This window comes from Triticum urartu, chromosome 6, assembly GCF_003073215.2.
Source record: "Triticum urartu cultivar G1812 chromosome 6, Tu2.1, whole genome shotgun sequence".
In the NCBI taxonomy this organism is placed as follows: domain Eukaryota; kingdom Viridiplantae; phylum Streptophyta; class Magnoliopsida; order Poales; family Poaceae; genus Triticum; species Triticum urartu.
Window position 1 is genome coordinate 514,128,917 of NC_053027.1, and position 21,258 is coordinate 514,150,174.

The window sequence follows — 21,258 nt, forward strand, 5'->3', positions numbered from 1 at the left end:
CTTTGATCAACTTATCAAAGCGTATATTCCAACTCCGAGATGCTTGCACCAGTCCATCGATGGATCGCTGGAGCTTGCATATTTTGTTAGTACCTTTAGGATTGACAAAACCTTCTGGTTGCATCATATACAACTGTTCTTTAATAAATCCAATAAGGAATGCAATTTTGTTTATCCATTTGCCAGATTTCATAAAATGTGGCAATTGCTAACATGATTCGGACAGACTTAAGCATAGATACGAGTGAGAAACTCTCATCATAGTCAACACCTTGAACTTGTCGAAAACTTTTTGCGACAATTCTAGCTTTGTAGATAGTAACACTACTATCAACGTCTGTCTTCCTCTTGAAGATCCATTTAATCTCAATGGCTCACCAATCTTTGGGCAAGTCAATCAAAGTCCATACTTTGTTCTCATACATGGATCTCATCTCAGATTTCATGGCCTCAAGCCATTTCGCGGAATCTGGGCTCATCATCGCTTCCCCATAGTTCGTAGGCTCGTCATGGTCAAGTAACATGACCTCCAGAATAGGATTACCGTACCACTCTGGTGCGGATCTCACTCTGGTTTACCTACGAGGTTCGGTAGTAACTTGATCTGAAGTTACATGATCATCATCATTAGCTTCCTCACTAATTGGTGTAGTAGTCACAGGAACAGATTTCTGTGATGAACTACTTTCCAATAAGGGAGCAGGTACAGTTACCTCATCAAGTTCTACTTTCCTCCCACTCACTTCTTTTGAGAGAAACTCCTTCTCTAGAAAGGATCCATTCAAAGCAACGAATATCTTGCCTTCGGATCTATGATAGAAGGTGTACCCAACATTTTCTTTTGGGTATCCTATGAAGACACACTTCTCTGATTTGGGTTTGAGCTTATCAGGTTGAAACTTTTTCACATAAGCATTGCAACCTCAAACTTTAAGAAACGACAGCTTAGGTTTCTTGCCAAACCATAGTTCATACGGTGTCGTCTCAACGGATTTAGATGGTGCCCTATTTAACGTGAATGCAGCTGTCTCTAATGCATAACCCCAAAACGATAGTGGTAGATCGGTAAGAGACATCATAGATCGCACCGTATCTAATAAAGTACGGTTATGACGTTCGGACACACCATTATGTTGTGGTGTTCCAGGTGGCGTGAGTAGTGAAACTATTTCACATTTGTTTTTAACTGAAGGCCAAACTCTTAACTCAAATATTTTACTTCTGCGATCATATCGTAGAAACTTTTATTTTTGTTACGATGATTCTCCACTTCACTCTGAAATTCTTTAAACTTTTCAAATGTTTCAGACTTGTGTTTCATCAAGTAGATATACTCATATCCGCTCAAATCATCTGTGAAGATCAGAAAATAATGATACCTGCTACGAGCCTCAATATTCATCGGACCACATACATCAGTATGTATGATTTCCAACAAATCTGTTGCTCGCTCCATTGTTCCGGAGAACAGAGTCTTAGTCATCTTGCCCATGAGGCATGGTTCGCAAGCATCAACTGATTCATAATCAAGTGATTCCAAAAGCCCATCAGCATGGATTTTCTTCATGCGCTTTACACCAATATGACCTAAACGGCAGTGCCACAAATAAGTTGCACCATCATTATTAACTTTACATCTTTTGGTTTCAATATTATGAATATGTGTACCACTACGATCGAGATCCAACGAACCATTTTCATTTGGTGTGTAACCATATAAGGTTTTATTCATGTAAACAGAACAACAATTTATTCTCTTACTGAAATGAATAACCGTATTGCAATAAACATGATCAAATCATATTCATGCTCAACGCAAACACCAAATAACACTTATTTAGGTTCAACACTAATCCCAAAAGTATAGGGAGTGTGCGATGATGATCATATCAATCTTGGAACCACTTCCAACACACATCGTCACTTCACCCTTAACTAGTCTATGTTCATTCTGCAACTCCCGTTTCGAGTTACTACTCTTAGCAACTGAACCAGTATCAAATACTGAGGGGTTGCTACGAATACTAGTAAAATACACATCAATAATCTATATATCAAATATACCTTTGTTCACTTTGCCATCCTTCTTATCCACCAAATACTTGGGGCAGTTCCGCTTCCAGTGACCAGTCCCTTTGAAGTAGAAGCACTTAGTCTCAGGCTTAGGACCAGACTTGGGCTTCTTCACTTTGAGCAGCAACTTGCTTGCCGTTCTTCTTGAAGTTCCCCTTCTTCCCTTTGCCCTTTTCTTGAAACTAGTGGTATTGTCTACCATCAACACTTGATATTTTTCTTGATTTCTACCTTTGTCGATTTCAGCATTACGAAGAGCGTGGGAATCGTTTCCGTTATCCCTTGCATATCATAGTTCATCACGAAGTTCTACTAACTTGGTGATGGTGACTAGAGAATTCTGTCAATCATTATTTTATCTGGAAGATTAACTCCCACTTGATTCAAGTGATTGTAGTACCCAGACAATCTGAGCACATGCTCACTGCTTGAGCTATTCTCCTCCATCTTTTAGCTATAGAACTTGTTGGAGACTTCATATCTCTCAACTCGGGTATTTTCTTGAAATATTAACTTCAACTCCTAGAACATCTCATATGGTCCATGACGTTCAAAACGTCTTTGAAGTCCCGATTCTAAGCCGTTTAAGCATGGTGCACTAAACTATCAAGTAGTCATCATATTGAGCTAGCCAAATGTTCATAACATCTGCATCTGCTCCTGCAATTGGTTTGTCACCTAGCGGTGCATCAAAGACATAATTCTTCTGTGCAGCAATGAGGATAAACCTCAGATCAGGGATCCAATCCGCATCATTGCTACTAACATCTTTCAACTTAGTTTTCTCTAGGAACATATCAAAAATAAACAGGGGAGCTAAATGTGAGCTATTGATCTACAACATAGATATGCTAATAGTACCAGGACTAAGTTCATGATAAATTAAAGTTCAATTAATCATATTACTTAAGAACTCCCACTTAGATAGACATCCCTCTAATCCTCTAAGTGATCACGTGATCCAAATCAACTAAACCATGTCCGATCATCACGTGAGATGGAGTAGTTTCAATGGTGAACATCACTATGTTGATCATATCTACTATATGATTCACGCTCGACCTTTCGGTCTCCGTGTTCCGAGGCCATATCTGTTATATGCCAGGCTCGTCAAGTTTAACATGAGTATTCCGCGTGTGCAACTGTTTTGCACCCGTTGTATTTGAACGTAGAGCCTATCACACCCGATCATCACATGGTGTCTCAGCACGAAGAACATTCGCAACGGTGCATACTCAGGGAGAACACTTATACTTTGATAATTTAGTGAGGGATCATCTTATAATGCTACCGTCAATCAAAGCAAGATAAGATGCATAAAAGATAAACATCACATGCAATCAATATAAGTGATATGATATGGCCATCATCATCTTGTACTTGTGATCTCCATCTCCGAAGTACCGTCATGATCACCATCGTCACCGGTGCGACACCTTGATCTCCATCGTAGCATCGTTGTCGTCTCGCTAATCTTATGCTTCCACAACTATCGCTACCGCTTAGTGATAAAGTAATGCATTACGGCGCAATTGCATTGCATACAATAAAGCGACAACCATATGGCTCCTGCCAGTTGCTGATAACTCGGTTACAAAACATGATCATCTCATACAATAAAATTTAGCATCATGTCTTGACCATATCACATCACAACATGCCCTGCAAAAACAAGTTAGATGTCCTCTACTTTGTTGTTGCAAGTTTTACGTGGCTGCTACGGGCTTAGCAAGAACCGTTCTTACCTACGCATCAAAACCACAACGATAGTTTGTCAAGTTGGTGCTGTTTTAACCTTCTCAAGGAACGGGCGTAGCCACACTCGGTTCAACTAAAGTTGGAGAAACTAACACCCGCTAGTCACCTGTGTGCATAGCACGGCGGTAAAACCAGTCTCGCGTAAGCATACGCGTAATGTCGATCCGGGCCGCTTCATCCAACAATACCGCCGAACCAAAGTATGACATGCTCAGTATGACTTATATCGCCCACAACTCACTTGTGTTCTACTCGTGCATATGACATCCACGCATAAAACCTAGGCTCGGATGCCACTGTTGGGGAACGTAGTAATTTCAAAAAAATTCCTACGCACACGCAAGATCATGGTGATGCATAGCAACGAGAGGGGAGAGTGTTGTCTACATACCCTCATAGACCGGAAGCGGAAGTGTTAGCACAACGCGGTTGATGTAGTCGTACGTCTTCACGGCCCGACCAATCAAGCACCGAAACTACGGCACCTCCGAGTTCTAGCACACGTTCAGCTCGATGACGATCCCCGGACTCCGATCCAGCAGAATGTCGGGGAAGAGTTCCGTCAGCACGACGGCGTGGTGACGATCTTGATGTTCTACCGTCGCAGGGCTTCGCCTAAGCACCGCTACAATATTATCGAGGATTATGGTGGAGGAGGGCACCGCACACGGCCAATAGATCTCAAGGATCAATTGTTGTGTCTTTGGGGTGCCCCCCTGCACCCGTATATAAAGGAGCAAGGGAGGAGGAGGCCGGCCCTTGGAGGGGGCGCGCCAAGTGTGGAGTCCTACTAGGACTCCCTAGTCCTAGTAGGATTCCACCTCCCATATGGAATAGGAAAAGAGGAAGGGAAAAGGAGAAGGAAGGAAGGGGGCGCCCCCCTTCCCTAGTCCAATTCGGACCAGACCAAGGGGAGGGGTGCGGCCACCCTTGAGGCCCTTTTCCTTCTTTCCTGTATGGCCCAATAAGGCCCAATACGTATTCCCGTAACTCTCCAGTACTCAAAAAAATACCCGAATCACTCGGAACCTTTCCGATGTCCGAATATAGTCGTCCAATATATCGATCTTTTCGTCTCGACCATTTTGCCTCGTCATGTCCCCGATCTCATCCGGGACTCCGAACTCCTTCGGTACATCAAAACTCATAAACTCATAATATAACTGTCATCGAAACCTTAAGCGTGCAGACCCTACGGGTTCGAGAACAATGTAGACATGACCGAGACACGTCTCCGGTCAATAACCAATAGCAGAACCTGGATGCTCATATTGGCTCCCACATATTCTACGAAGATCTTTATCGGTCAGACCGCATAACAACATACATTGTTCCCTTTGTCATCGGTATGTTACTTGCCCGAGATTCGATCGTCGGTATCTCAATACCTAGTTCAATCTTATTACCGACAAGTCTCTTTACTCGTTTCATAATACATCATCCTGCAACTAACTCATTAGTTGCAATGCTTGCAAGGCTTAAGTGATGTGCATTACCGAGAGGGCCCAGAGATACCTCTCCGACAATCAGAGTGACAAATCCTAATCTCGAAATACGCCAACCCAACAAGTACCTTCGGAGACACATGTAGAGCACCTTTATAATCACCCAGTTACGTTGTGACATTTGGTGGCACACAAAGTGTTCCTCCAGTAAACGGGAGATGCATAATCTCATAGTCATAGGAACATGTATAAGTCATGAAGAAAGCAATAGCAACAAACTAAACGATCAAGTGCTAAGCTAACGGAATGGGTCAAGTCAATCACATCATTCTCCTAATGATGTGATCCCGTTAATCAAATGACAACTCATGTCTATGGTTAGGAAACATAACCATCTTTGATCAACGAGCTAGTCAAGTAGAGGCATACTAGTGACACTCTGTTTGTCTATGTATTCACAAATGTATTATGTTTCCGGTTAATACAATTCTAGCATGAATAATAAACATTTATCATGATATAAGGAAATAAATAATAACTTTATTATTGCCTCTAGGGCATATTTCGTTCAGCGCCTACCCCCCAGGCACGCCCTCCACCCTCGTGGGCCCCCTGTTGCTCCACCGACATACTTCTTCCTCCTATATATACCTACGTACCCCCAAACGATCAGATACAGAGCCAAAACCCTAATTCCACCGACGTAACTTTCTGTATCCATGAGATCCCATCTTGGGGCCTATTCCGGAGCTCCGCCGGAGGGGGCATCGATCACGGAGGGCTTCTACATCAACAGCATAGCCCTTCCGATGAAGTATGAGTAGTTTACCTCAGACCTACGGGTCCATAGTTATTAGCTAGATGGCTTCTTCTCTCTTTTTGGATCTCAATACAAAGTTCTCCCCCTCTCTTGTGGAGATCTATTCAATGTAATCTTCTTTTGCGGTGTGTTTGTTGAGACCGATGAATTGTGGGTTTATGATCAAGTTTATCTATGAACAATATTTGAATCTTCTCTGAATTCTTTTATGTATGATTGGTTATCTTTGCAAGTCTCTTCGAATTATCAGTTTGGTTTGGCCTACTAGATTGATCTTTCTTGCAATGGGAGAAGTGCATAGCTTTGGGTTCAATGTTACGGTGTCCTTTCCCAGTGACAGTAGGGGCAGCAAGGCACGTATTGTATTGTTGCCATCAAGGATAACAAGATGGTTTTTTTATCATATTGCATGAGTTTATCCCTCTACATCATGTCATCTTGCTTAAGGCGTTACTCTATTCTTATGAACTCAATACTCTAGTTGCATGCTGGATAGCGGTCGATGTGTGGAGTAATAGTAGTAGATCCAGGCAGCAGTCGGTCTACTTGTCTCGGACGTGGTGCCTATATACATGATCATACCTAGATAATCTCATAACTATGCTCAATTATGTCAATTGCTCAACAGTAATTCATTCACCCACCGTAAAATACTTATGCTCTTGAGAGAAGCACTAGTGAAACCTATGGCCCCCGGGTCTATCTTCCATCATATTAATCTTCCAACACTTAGTTATTTTCATTGCCTTTTATTTTACTTTGCATCTTAATCATAAAAATACCAAAAATATTATCTTATCATATCTATCAGATCCCACTCTCGTAAGTGACCGTGTAGGGATTGACAACCCCTTATCGCGTTGGTTGCGATGATTTATTTGTTTTGTGCAGGTGCGAGGGACTAGCGCGTAGCCTCCTACTGGATTGATACCTTGGTTCTCAAAAACTGAGGGAAATACTTACACTACTTTGCTGCATCACCGTTTCCTCTTCAAGGGAAAACCAACACTGTGCTCAAGAGGTAGCAATGCCCCGGAAGGCATCCCCTCTTTCGACTTCGTCTATCGGTAACTTTACTTGGAGCTATATTTTTATTCACCACATGATATGTGTTTTGCTTGGAGCGTCTTGTATGATTTGAGTCTTTCTTTTTAGTTTACCACAATCATCCTTGCTGTACACACCTTTTGGGAGAGACACACATGAATCGGAATTTATTAGAATACTCTATGTGCTTCACTTATATCTTTTGAGCTAGATAATTTTGCTCTAGTGCTTCGCTTATATCTTTTAGAGCACAGTGGTGGTTTTATTTTATAGAAATTATTGATCTCTCATGCTTCACTTATTATATTGAGATTCCCTTAGAACAGCATGGTAATTTGCTTTGGTTTTGAATTTAGTCCTAATATGATAGGCATCCAAGATCGGTATAATAAAAACTTTCATAAAAAGTGCATTGAGTACTGGGAGAAGTTTGATACTTGACAATTTTTTTGAGATATAAAGGTGGTAATATTAGAGTGTGATAGTTGAGTAGTTGTGAATTTGAGAAATACTTGCGTTGAAGTTTGCAAGTCTCGTAGCATGCACGTATGGTGACCGTTGTGTAATAAATTTGAAACATGAGGTGTTATTTGATTGTCTTCCTTATGTGTGGCGGTCGGGGACGAGCGATGGTCTTTTCTCATCCTTCCATCATTGCTAGCCTCTTCGGTATCGTGCATTGCCCTTTCTCACCTTCAGAGTTGGTGCAAACTTCGCCGGTGCATCCAAACCCCATGATATGATACGCTCTGTCAGACATAAACCTCCTTATATCTTCCTCAAAACAGCCACCATACCTACCTATTATGGCATTTCCATAGCCAATCTGGGATATATTGCCATACAACTTTCCACCATTCCATTTATCATGACACACATCATCATTGTCATATTGCCTTGCATGATCATGTAGTTTACATCGTATTTGTGGCAAAGCCACTGTTCATAATTTTTCATACATGTCACTCTTGATTCATTGCCCTTCCCAGTACACCGCTGGAGGCATTCATATAGAGTCATACTTTGTTCTAGTATCGAGTTGTAATCATTGAGTTGTAAATAAATCGAAGTGTGATGATCATCATTAATAGAGCATTGTCCCAAAAAAGGCCAAATAAAAAAAGGAAGGCCCCCAAAAAAGGGGCAATGCTACTATCCTTTTTTCCACACTTGTGCTTCAAAGTAGCACCATGATCTTTATGATAGAGAGTCTCTTGTTTTGCCACTTTCATATACTAGTGGGAATTTTTCATTATAGAACTTGGCTTGTATATTCCAACAATGGGCTTCCTCAAATTCCCTAGGTCTTTGTGAGCAAGCAAGTTGGATGCACGCCCACTTGGTTTCTTTTGTTGAGCTTTCATACATTTATAGCTCTAGTGCATCCGTTGCATGACAATCCCTACTGCTTGCATTGACAACAATTGATGGGCATCTCCCTAGCCCATTGATTAGCCGCGTCGATGTGAGACTTTCTCCTTTTATGTCTTATCCACATAACCCCCATCATCATATTCTATTCCACCCATAGTGTTATATCCATGGCTCGCGCCCATGTATTGCGTGAAAGTTGAAAAAAATTGTGATTACCAAAGTGTGAAACAATTGCTTGGCTTGTAATGTTGGTTGTGCAGGATGAGAGCATTCTTGTGTGACGAAAATGGAGCATGACCAAACTATATGATTTTGTAGGGATGAACATTCTTTTGCCATGTTATTTTGAGAAGACATAATTGCTTAGTTAGTATGTTGAAGTATTATTATTTTTATGTCAATATTAGACTTTTGTCTTGAATATTTCGGATCTGAATATTCATGCCACAATAAAGAGAACTACATTGAGAATTATGCTAGGTAGCATTCCACATCTAAATTCTAATTTTTATCATTTACCTACTCGAGGACGAGCAGGAATTAAGCTTGGGGATGCTTGATACGTCGCCAATGTATCTATAATTTTTTATTGTTCCATGATATTATATTATCTGTTTTGAATGTTAATGGGCTTTATTTTACACTTTTATATTATTTTTGGGACTAACCTATTAACCCCAGGCCCAGTGCAAATTGCAGTTTTTTTGCCTATTTCGGTGTTTCGCAGAAAAGGAATATCAAACGGAATGAAACCTTTGAGAACGTGATTTTTGGAACAAACGTGATCCAGAGAACTTGGAGTGGACGTCAAGAAACGAACGAGGAGTCCACAAGGCAGGGGGGCGCACCTACCCCCCTGGGCGCGTCCTCCTCCCTCGTGGCTCAACCGACCTACTTCTTCCTCCTATATATATACTCGTATACCCTGAAAACGTCGAGGAGCACCACAAATCCCATTTCCACCGCCGCAACTTTCTGTACCCCAGAGATCCCATCTTGGGGCCTTTGCCGGAGCTCCGCCGGAGGGGGCAACGATCACGGAGGGCCTCTACATGAACTCCGTGCCCTCTCCGGTGATGTGTGAGTAGTTTACTTCAGACCTTCGGGTCCATAGTTATTAGCTAGATGGCTTCTCCTCTCTCTTTGAATCTCAATACAAAGTTCTCCTCGATCTTCTTGGAAATCTATTCGATGTAACTCTTTTTGTGGTGTGTTTGTCGAGATCCGATGAATTGTGGGTTTATGATCAAGTCTATCTATGAACAAAATTTGATTCCTCTCTGAAATCTTTTGTGCATGATTGGTTATCTTTGCAAGTCTCTTCGAATTATCAGTTTGGTTTGGCCTACTAGATTGATCTTTCTTGCAATGGGAGAAGTGCTTAGCTTTGGGTTCAATCTTGCGGTGCTTGATCCCAGTGACAGAAAGGGAAACGACACGTATTGTATTGTTGCCATCAAGGATAAAAAGACGAGGTTTATATCATATTGCTTGAGTTTATCCCTCTACATCATGTCATCTTACCTAATGTGTTACTCTGTTCTTATGAACTTAATACTCTAGATGCATGCTGGATAATGGTCGATGTGTGGAGTAATAGTAGTAGATGCAGGCAGGAGTCGGTCTACTTGTCACAGACGTGATGCCTATATACATGATCATGCCTAGATATTCTTATAATTATTCGCTTTTCTATCAATTGCTCGACAGTAATTTGTTCACCCATCGTAATACTTATGCCATCTTGAGAGAAGCCACTAGTGAAACCTATGGCCCCCGGGTCTATTTTCCATCATATAAGTTTCCAATCTATTTTAGTTTGCAATCTTTACTTTCAATCTATATCATAAAATACCAAAAAATATTTATATTATCATTATTATCTCTATCAAATCTCACTCTCGTAAGTGACCGTGAAGGGCTTGACAACCCCTTTATCACGTTGGTTGCGAGATTCTGATTTGTTTGTGTAGGTACGAGGGACTTGCGTGTGGCCTCCTACTGGATTGATACATTGGTTCTCAAAAACTGAGGGAAATACTTACGCTACTTTGCTGCATCACCCTTTCCTCTTCAAGGGAAAACCAACGCAGTGCTCAAGAGGTAGCAATGCTCGTGGCGGGTATCATTATTTTCTGACCTTCACTGATGATTTAAGCAGATATGGGTATATCTACTTGTTGAAACATAAGTCTGAAACATTTGAAAAGTTCAAAGAATTTCAGAGTGAAGTGGAAAATCATCGTAACAAGAAAATTAAGTTTCTATGATCTGATCGTGGAGGTGAATATTTGAGTTACGAGTTTGTCTTCATTTGAAACAATGCGGAATAGTTTCGCAACTCACGCCACCTGGAACACCACAACGTAATGGTGTGTCCGAACGTCGTAACCGCACTTTATTAGATATGGTGCGATCTATGATGTCTCTTACTGATTACCGCTATCGTTTTGGGGTTATGCTTTAGAGACGCCTGCATTCACGTTAAATAGGGCATCGAAATCCGTTGAGACGACACCTTATGAACTGTGGTTTGGCAAGAAACCCAAGTTGTCGTTTCTTAACGTTTGGGGCTACGATGCTTATGTGAAAAAGCTTCAACCTGATAAGCTCGAACCCAAATCGGAGAAATGTGTCTTCATAGGATACCCAAAGGAGACTGTTGGGTACACCTTCTATCACAGATCCGAAGGCAAGATATTCGTTGCTAAGAATGGATCCTTTCTAGAGAAGGAGTTTCTCTCGAAAGAAGTGAGTGGGAGGAAAGTAGAACTTGATGAGGTAATTGTACCTGCTCCCTTATTGGAAAGTAATTCATCATAGAATTCAGTTCCAGTGATTCCTACACCAGTAAGTGAGGAAGCTAATGGTGATGATCATGAAACTTCTAATCAAGTTACTATGGAACCTCGTAGGTCAACCAGAGTAAGATCCGCACCAGAGTGGTATGGTAATCTTGTTCTGGAGGTCATGTTACTTGACCATGACGAACCTACGTATTATGAGGAAGCGATGATGAGCCCAGATTCCGCAAAATGGCTTGAGGCCATGAAATCTGAGATGGGATCCATGTATGAGAACAAAGTGTGGACTTTGGTTGACTTGCCCGATGATCGGCAAGCCATAGAGAATAAATGGATCTTCAAGAAGAAGACTGACGCTGATGGTAATATTACTGTCTACAAAGCTCGATGTCGGTGTCAAAACCGGCGGATCTCGGGTAGGGGGTCCTGAACTGTGCGTCTAAGGTGGATGGTAACAGGAGGCGGGGGATGATGAAGCCATGTACCTAGGGTAGGGGCACGGACCTGTCCAAAGAGCCCTACCCTAGGACATCCCTAGAGGAAGTCACCTTTCAATCGACTTGAAGGTATCCCACTCGACAGGTTCAAGACACTCGACCAAGAAGCTATCACTCGACCATGAAGCCAACCACTCGACTGCTAGGAGACATATAGTCACTCCGCAGGCAAACGGTCAGCTGTTAAGTAGTCTTTATGGTCATTATAGCACTTTATTAGGGGGGTTACCAGTAACGCCCGACCTTAAATGTACCTTAAACCCTGCATTACTGAGGGCAGGAGGGGGCCAGCGAACTCTATATAAGACACCCCCCTCCTCAGTATGAAGGGTTCTCACCCCTATTATTCACACACGCATAATCCAATCGACCACCTCCGGGCACCGAGACGTAGGGCTGTTACTTCCTCCGAGAAGGGCCTGAACTCGTAATCCTCGTGTGCTTACAGCTCCTCCATAGCTAAGATGTAGCCTCTCCATACACACCCCCCTACATCATTGTTAGAGTTAGAACCTCGACAGTTGGCGCCCACCGTGGGGCGGGAATCTTAGCGCCTGATTGGAGAAGTTGCGATTTTTCCGACCCCTTTGATCATGGTTTCGTGCGGAGTTTTGGTGGAGGGCCGCGAGATCCGCCTCGGCACGCTCACGTTCATCGCCGACGACTCCGCCTGGCTTCAGGAGGCACCACTCGACATCGACGCGCTCCCCGTCCGCGGTGCGACGCACTTCCGCGCATGCGTTCGTGGCGTCCTCCTGCGGCAGCCGTCGACCCAGTATCGGTCGGCTCCCGTGTCATCCTCCCGCCCTGTCTCCCACCGGCGCAAGCGCTCCGGCCGGTCGAGACTTCAGAGGTGGGTGAGGCATGCCGTGGCCCGCCAGTCGGCAGCCCCACAAGTCGCGGTAATCGAGCCCGACGAATCCCTCTACGGCCTGTTCGACCTGTCGACTGGCTCCGCGGAGGCCTCATCCGAGTGCGACAGCAGCGACCCAGCGGCTGAGGTTCTGGTGGTCGATGGAACATACAGTCCTCCCGGTTTCCCTCGCGCTGATGGAGGCGCGGGCGGGGGCGACCCGTCGCATCCCCACGATGAGTATCTCCTCGAACCTCTCACGTCATTGCAGCGAGAGGAGCTTCGCCGCCGGAACATGGACGCACTCCACACTCATATTGTCGGAGAAACCCCCGAGGCCCAGGCCTTGGAGGACGCGCGCTTGGCTAACCTGGCCGAGCACACTCGACTGGAAAACCTACAGCGAATATTCGACGAGCAAGCGCGTCAGCGAGCTCCTGAGCCCAGTCGACGACAGCAAGCTCCCGAGTCCAGTCGATGTCAGCTCTTCCCGCCTACGCAGGTATATCGGACCCCAGTTCAGAATTTGGCAGCCGCGGCTCATATAGCAGAATCGATTCAGCCCTCCCAGTCGGAGGCTGGCAGGGGCTTGTTGCAAATCAGAGCGTTGCTCCGGGCAGCGGGGAACCAGAATTCCGCTGTTTCTCAGTCGCGGAATAGGATCCACAGTCGATCCGTCGCAACGGATACAGTCCAGTCGGCTCACAACCCAAGATCGCCCCCGAGGCGTGAGGGACGCGGAGACCGGCATGATCAGTACAGGAGGAATGAGCAGTATGATCACCGATTCGATCGTGATGATCGATGTCGAGCGCCAACCCCTTCCCCGAGGAGTGGGTCGTATGCACCTCGACGGCAAGATGACAGACGCCCTCATAGTGTTGGGCAGAGGATTCCAGTCGACCCCAGGGACCCAGGCTTTGATGCGAGATCCGTCGTCGTTCAAGGTTTGGTTGACAGGAACAGAGCTCATCGAGAAGGCCACAACAGAGATGCGCCTGCCAGCAGCAGAGTACATGCTTCAGGGCCAGAGTGTTTCAGTCGAGCCATCAGGGCCGCAGTGATTCCTCCCAACTTTCAGTTGGCGACTGGAGTCAGCAAGTTCACCGGTGAGTCTAAGCTTGACACTTGGCTCGAAGATTACCGAGTGGCTGTACAGATTGGCGGTGGCAATGATGAGGTGGCCATGAAGCATTTGCCTCTGCTGTTAGAGGGCTCAGCCAGAGCGTGGCTAAATCAGTTAGCACCCAGCAGCATCTACACTTGGGAGGATCTCTCTCGAGTGTTTGTCACAACCTTTGAGGGAACATGCAAGCGACCCGCAGGCCTTACAGAATTGCGGTCCTGCGTGCAGAAACCGAGTGAAACTCTGAGGGATTACATCCAGAGGTGGATCACTTTGCATCACACGGTTGAGAACATACCAGATCACCAAGCGGTTTGTGCCTTTAAAGAAGGCGTCAAGAACAGAGAGTTGAACCTGAAGTTCGGTCGGACCGGAGAAATGCCTCTGAATCGGATGATGGAAATTGCCACCAAATACGCTAACGGAGAAGATGAAGATCGACTCCGGAGTGGCAAGCGGAAAGCAGTCGCCCAGGAAACCGGAGGCAATTCCAGTCGGAAGCAGAAGCGGAAGGCCGAGCCAGCCGCTCCTGGGGAGACCCTGGCCGTGACCCAGGGAAAATTCAAGGGAAAACCCAAGGGGCCCTGGAACCCCAAGAAAGTCAAGGATCAAGATGGAAATGATGTTTTGGATCTGCCATGTCACATCCACACCAAGAAAGATGAAGAGGGTAATTTTATTTACCCAAAGCATACCACTCGACAGTGCCGGCTCCTAATCCAGCAGTTTCAAGGCAAACAGTCCAAGGACAAGGAAAAAGAGTCGGACAGAGTTGAGGACAAGGAAGACAGTGACAATGGATACCCCCAAGTCAATTCCACCCAGATGATTTTTGCTGATGTCGAAAGCAAAAGTCGACTGAAAGTCATTAACCGTGAAGTGAATATGGTTGCCCCGGCAACACCCAGCTACCTGAAGTGGTCTCAGACTGCCATCACGTTCGACCAGTCCGATCACCCTGCGCACATTGCCACCCCTGGGAGGCAAGCTCTGGTGGTCGATCCAATTGTCGAAGGCACTCGACTGACCAAAGTTCTGATGGATGGTGGCAGCGGCCTGAACATACTGTATGCAGAAACGTTGAAAGGGATGGGCATTCCGATGTCCAGGCTCAGTGCCAGCAACATGAGTTTCCATGGAGTCATTCCTGGAAAGAAAGCCGAGTCACTCGGCCAGATTGCTCTCGATGTGGTTTTCGGTGATTCAAAGAATTACCGCAAGGAAAAGTTGACATTTGAGGTTGTGGACTTCCAAAGTGCTTATCATGCTATCCTAGGCCGGCCAGCTTATGCACGCTTCATGGCTCGACCGTGCTATGTGTATCTCAAGTTGAAGATGCCCGGCCCCAAAGGCGTGATCACCGTTACAGGCAATCGGAAGAAAGCAGAGGAGTGTTTTCAGAAAGGATCAAAGATCGCTGATGCTCAGATGTCAGTAGTCGAACTGCAGGAGTACCAGAAGACTGCTGATCCGAGTGAATTGCTGTGAGCGAAGAAGCCAGCATCAGAATCAGCTTTTCAGTCGTCCGGTGAAACTAAGCCAGTTCACATTCACCCGACCGACCCCAATGCCGCCCCGACTCACACCTCAACGACGGTCGACTCCAAATAGGAAGAAGCGCTCATCCAGTTCCTCTGTGAGAACTGGGACATCTTCGCATGGAAGCCTTCTGACATGCTTGGAGTTCCCAGGGGGCTGGCTGAGCACCGTCTACGAGTCGACCCGAAGTTCAAGCCTGTGAAAGAACATCTTTGACGGTCCGCCGTCCAGAAGAGGAAAGCCATTGGCGAGGAGGTGGCTCGGCTCTTAGCAGCGGAGTTCATCCGAGAGATTTACCACTCCGAGTGGCTCGCCAATGTCGTCATGGTCCCCAAGAAGGACAAGTCGCTTCGCATGTGCATTGACTTTAAACATATCAATCGGGCCTGCCTGAAAGATCATTTCCCTCTCCCCCGCATCGACCAAGTAGTCGACTCGACCGCGGGGTGTGAGCGTTTGTCTTTTCTAGATGCTTATTCAGGGTACCATCAGATCCGTCTGTATGGACCCGACGAGATCAAAACGGCTTTCATCACCCCATTCGGGTGCTTCTGTTATATCACCATGCCCTTCGGCCTCAAGAATGCTGGAGCCATGTTCATGAGGATGATTTAGAAGTGTCTGCTCACTCAAATCAGTCGGAACGTAGAAGCATACATGGATGATATTGTGGTTAAGTCACAGAAAGGTTCCGACCTACTGACTGACCTTGCCGAAACCTTTGCTAACCTTAGGAGATATGATATCAAGCTCAATCCATCAAAGTGCACATTCGGAGTTCCAGGTGGAAAGTTACTCAGCTTTCTCATTTCCGAACGAGGAATCGATGCCAATCCCGAGAAAGTTGGCACCATACCCCGGATGAAGCATCCTGTACGCATGCACGATGTCCAAAAGCTTACAGGCTGCTTGGCCGCTCTAAGTCGATTCATTTCTCGTCTCGGAGGAAAAGCGTTGCCTCTTTACCGACTGATGAAAAAGTCTGACAAGTTCGAGTGGACTCCAGAAGCTGATGCAGCGTTTGCAGAGCTCAAAGCTCTGCTCTCCACCCAGCCGGTGCTTGCTGCCCCAATCAGTAAAGAGCCTCTGCTGCTTTACATTGCGGCCACGGGACAATTTGTCAGTACAGTACTTACGGTCGAGCGGGAAGAAGAAGGAAAGGCCTTCAGAGTTCAGCGCCCAGTATATTATGTGTCTGAAGTTTTGACCCCTTCGAAGCAAAGATATCCCGTTACCAGAAGCTTGTATATGGGATCTACATGACCACGAAGAAGGTTGCACACTACTTCTCTGACCATTCCATTACAGTCGTCAGCGACGCTCCACTGTCAGAGATCTTGCATAACAGAGATGCAACTGGTCGAGTGGCGAAGTGGGCGATTGAACTCCTTCCCCTAGATATCAAGTTTGAAGCAAAGAAGGCTATCAAGTCCCAAGCAATTGCAGATTTCGTCGCCGAATGGATTGAACAGCAACTTCCGACTCAAGTTCACTCGGAGCACTGGACCATGTTCTTCGATGGATCTAAGATGCTGAATGGTTCCGGTGCTGGGGTAGTCTTGGTCTCCCCCCGAGGAGATAAGCTCAGATATGTTCTCCAGATCCACTTTGATTCCTCCAATAATGAAGCAGAATATGAAGCACTCTTGTATGGGTTGCGCATGGCCATTTCACTCGGCGTCCGGCGCCTCATGGTCTATGGAGACTCAGATTTGGTGGTTAATCAGGTGATGAAGGAGTGGGACGTCAGAAGCCCAGCTATGACTGGTTACTGCAACGCGGTAAGAAAGCTAGAAAAGAAATTCGAGGGGCTAGAGCTTCATCACATCCCCCAACTGAAAAATCAAGCAGCTGATGATCTGGCAAAGATAGGCTCCAAGAGAGAAGCCATTCCCAGCAATGTGTTTTTGGAGCACATCCGCTCGCGGTCAGTCCAGGAGGATCCTTTTACAGAAGAAGCCCCGCAACCGAAAAGTGCCACAGATCCGACTGAAGTCGAAATTCCTGCTGTGGTCGACCTAGTCATGGAGGTCTTGGCAATCACTCCCGACTGGACGGTACCATACATCGCGTATATCTTGAGGAAAGAACTCCCGGAGGACGAGGAAGAGGCTCGACAGATCGTCCGCCGATCCAAGGCCTTCACAGTCATAAAGGGACAGTTGTATAGGGAAAGCGCGACTGGAATCGGTCAGAAGTGCATAACACCAGAAGAGGGTCAGATAATCCTTGACGATATCCACTCGGGGACCTGTGGTCACCATGCGTCCTCTCGGACCATTGTGGCTAAAGCATACCGAGCGGGATTTTACTGGCCAAGAGAAAATGAGATGGCAAAAGAGATAGTCGACAAGTGTGGAGGCTGCCAGTTCTACTCCAACATGTCACACAAGCCTGCATCAGCCCTGAGGACCATTCCACTCGTCTCGCCCTTTGCTGTCTGGGGACTGGACATGGTTGGTCCACTGAGAACAGGCAGGAGCGGATTCACGCATGTGCTTGTGGCAGTCGACAAGTTCACCAAATGGATTGAAGCCAAGCCTATCAAAAATCTTGATGCCAGCACTGCTATCAGTTTTATCAGAGAGATGATATTCAGATATGGGGTCCCGCATAGCATCATCACTGAAAATGGGTCAAACTTCGATTCAGACAAGTTCAGAGCTTTTTGCGCCTCTCAAGGCACACGAGTCGACTACGCGTCGGTCGCGCATCCTCAGTCGAATGGACAAGCTGAAAGAGCAAATGGTCTGATTCTCAAAGGACTGAAGCCTCGACTGATGCGTGATCTCAAGCACGCAGCAGGCGCTTGGGTCGACGAACTTCCGTCAGTTTTGTGAGGGCTGAGGACCACCCCGAACCGGTCGACCGGAAGAACGCCATTCTTTCTGGTTTACGGAGCCGAAGCCGTCCCGCCGAGTGATCTGCTTCACAACGCCCCCAGAGTCGAGCTTTATAACAAAGACGAAGCAGAGCAAGCCCGGCAAGACGCAGTCAACCTCCTAGAGGAGGAGAGGGAAATGGCTATGATCAGATCGACCATCTATCAGCAAGACTTGCGTCGATTCCATGCCAGAAATGTGAAGAGCCGAGCCTTCTAGGAAGGAGATTTGGTCCTCCGAGTGGATCAACAGAAACCACACAAACTTGCTCCTACTTGGGAAGGCCCCTTCATCGTCACCAGAGTCCTCCACAATGGAGCATATCACCTCTACAATGTTGATTGCCAGATCTACGAGCCACGAGCTTGGAATGCGGAACTGCTCCGCCCCTTTTACACTTGAGTTCTCCCTTGGACGAGATGTAATAAGAAAAAATTTCTGCAGTTTATTTTTACCAAAGACAAGAGTGTTCCAATAATTGCTGTCACTTTTGTTTGCATACGAAATCCCCCAGTGGGTGACTTAGCTGCAAATCCGTTCCACCTAAGTTTGAAAAATCCTACCGAGTGGAGAGCCAGACTCCCACTCGGGGGCTTAGCTGCAGCCCAGTGCTTGCCTAAGTGTTTAAAAATCCTACCGAGTGGAGAGCAATCCTCCCACTCGGGGGCTTAGCTGCAGTCCAGTACTCGCCTAAGTTCTCCCACTTAGAGACTTAGCTGCAGTCAGGCACTCGCCTAAGTTTGAAAAAATCCTACCGAGTGGAGAGCAATCCTCCCACTCGGGGGCTTAGCTGCAGTCCAGTACTTGCCTAAGTTCTCTCACTTAGAGACTTAGCTGCAGTCAGGCACTCGCCTAAGTTTGAAAAAATCCTACCGAGTGGAGAGCAATCCTCCCACTTGGGGGCTTAGCCGCAGCCCAGCGCTCGCCTAAGTATTTAAAAATCCTACCGAGTGGAGAGCAAACCTCCCACTTGGGGGCTTAGCCGCAGCCCAGCGCTCGCCTAAGTATTTAAAAATCCTACCGAGTGGAGAGCAAACCTCCCACTCGGGGGCTTAGCTGCAGCCCAGCGCTCGCCTAAGTGTTTAAAAATCCTACCGAGTGGAGAGGAAACCTCCCACTCGGGGGCTTAGCTCCAGCCCAGCGCTCGCCTAAGTGTTTAAAAATCCTACCGAGTGGAGAGCAAACCTCCCACTCGGGGGCTTAGCGGCAGCCCAGCGCTCGCCTAAGTGTTTAAAAATCCTACCGAGTGAGAGCAAACCTCCCACTCGGGGGCTTAGCTGCAGCCCAGCGCTCGCCTAAGTGTTTAAAAACCCTATCAAGTGAGAGCAAACCTCCCACTCGGGGACTTAGCTGCGGCCCAGTGCTCGCCTAAGTACAAGACTCAACCCAATCCGCAAGGACGATGAGGCGCAAGTCGACTGCTACCTTCTCCTTCGGAATTGCGCCGCAAATACAAGGTTATTCCGAGTGAAGATCGAATTCCACTCGACGGATCAAACCATGAAGATATTCAAAGAGAAATCAAGTTCAAATAAAGCCTAAAAGGTCCCAGACCTCAAATCAAAGTACTCGAGCCCACGACTCGGCAGAGTTTAACGGTTACAAATCCACTCGGCATTCCGAGGCAAATTTAAAGTGAAGCATAAAAGTTTTTCATTCCTCAGGAGGAGGACTGGAAGGGGCGACGAACTCATCCAAGTCGATCCCGTCTGCAATACGAGTGGCAGCAGCAATGAAAGCCTCCATGAAGTCTTGAAAGTTGTGCTTCCTGGTATTGGCAACTTGGATGGCGGCCAGCTTTTCTTCTCGCGCCTCCTTGCAATGGACGCGGACCAGAGACAGAGCGACATCAACACCACATCTAGCAGAAGATTTCTTCCATTCCACCACTCGACCTGGGACTTGATTAAGTCGAGTCATCAGGGACTCGAGGTCGTTCTGAAGCGTCGTCCCAGGCCAGAGTGATGTGTCGATCCGCGACATCGCAGCCTTCAGTCTAGCAAGATAGTCGACCACGCTGGCAATACGAGACTCCAGACGGAGCACGTTCATTGCAACCTCGTCCTTCACAAGGGAGTTAGCAGGGTCCAAGCCTGGCTCCACTCGACTGGTCTCCTCTTCAAAGTTCTGACAGAATTCTGCAAACACGATTCAAGAATAAGACAGTGACCCTACACAGACTTGGTAACTGCAAGACAGTCGGGGCAGAGTAATTACCTTCGAGCACGACGAACAGCTTCTTGGCGAGCCCACCGAGATAAGCCTCCAGATCGTTCCTCTTCCTCGCTAGCTCACCTGCCTTCTCGTGCAGAGCCATGTTGTCGTTCTTCAGTCGGCTGACCTCTTGATTGGCTACCTCGAGAGCAGCCTTCAGTCTGGAGTTCTCCTGCTCAAGAGCTCCGATCGAGGCCATTTTCTCTTCAGCAAGCCTCGTTTTGTCCAAGACCCCCTTCTGTGCCTCTGCAAGATCTTGATCCTTCTTCTTCAGAGCTTCCTCCAGTTTATCTGCGGCGCGTCGAGTGCAATCAACATCAAGAATGGACAAGAAAGAAAAGCCACTCGTCAAGAATGGAGAACCTCACCAACCATACCTTTTGCTTCTTCTCGCGCCTTCTTCAAATTCTCCTGAGCAAGCTTCAAGTTAAGGTTGAGCTGGATCTGCTGATTCTCCAACTCAGTATAGCGAGCTACAAGTTCGCAGGATTTCTGTAAAAAGAAAAATCAGTCGACAGACGTCCAAAATAAGTTGCTTCCGAGTAACTAAGAGACAATGATAACGTTTCTAAGACTACAGCCGAATCAAGAACATTCGACAGTAGTCTCGGGGACTACACCCAGTGGGTGCACTCAGCGTTCCCCCACTGTAAAAAAAAAGTCGACTGCCCGCAGTCGACCAGATACAGTCCCTCTCGACATGGCCTGACCAGACCGAGTGAATAAATACAGTTACAGCAACACAATATAAAGACTACAGTCGACTGCCAGCAGTCCACCGTAGTCTCGGGGACTACACCCAGTGGGTGCACTCAGCGTGCCCCCA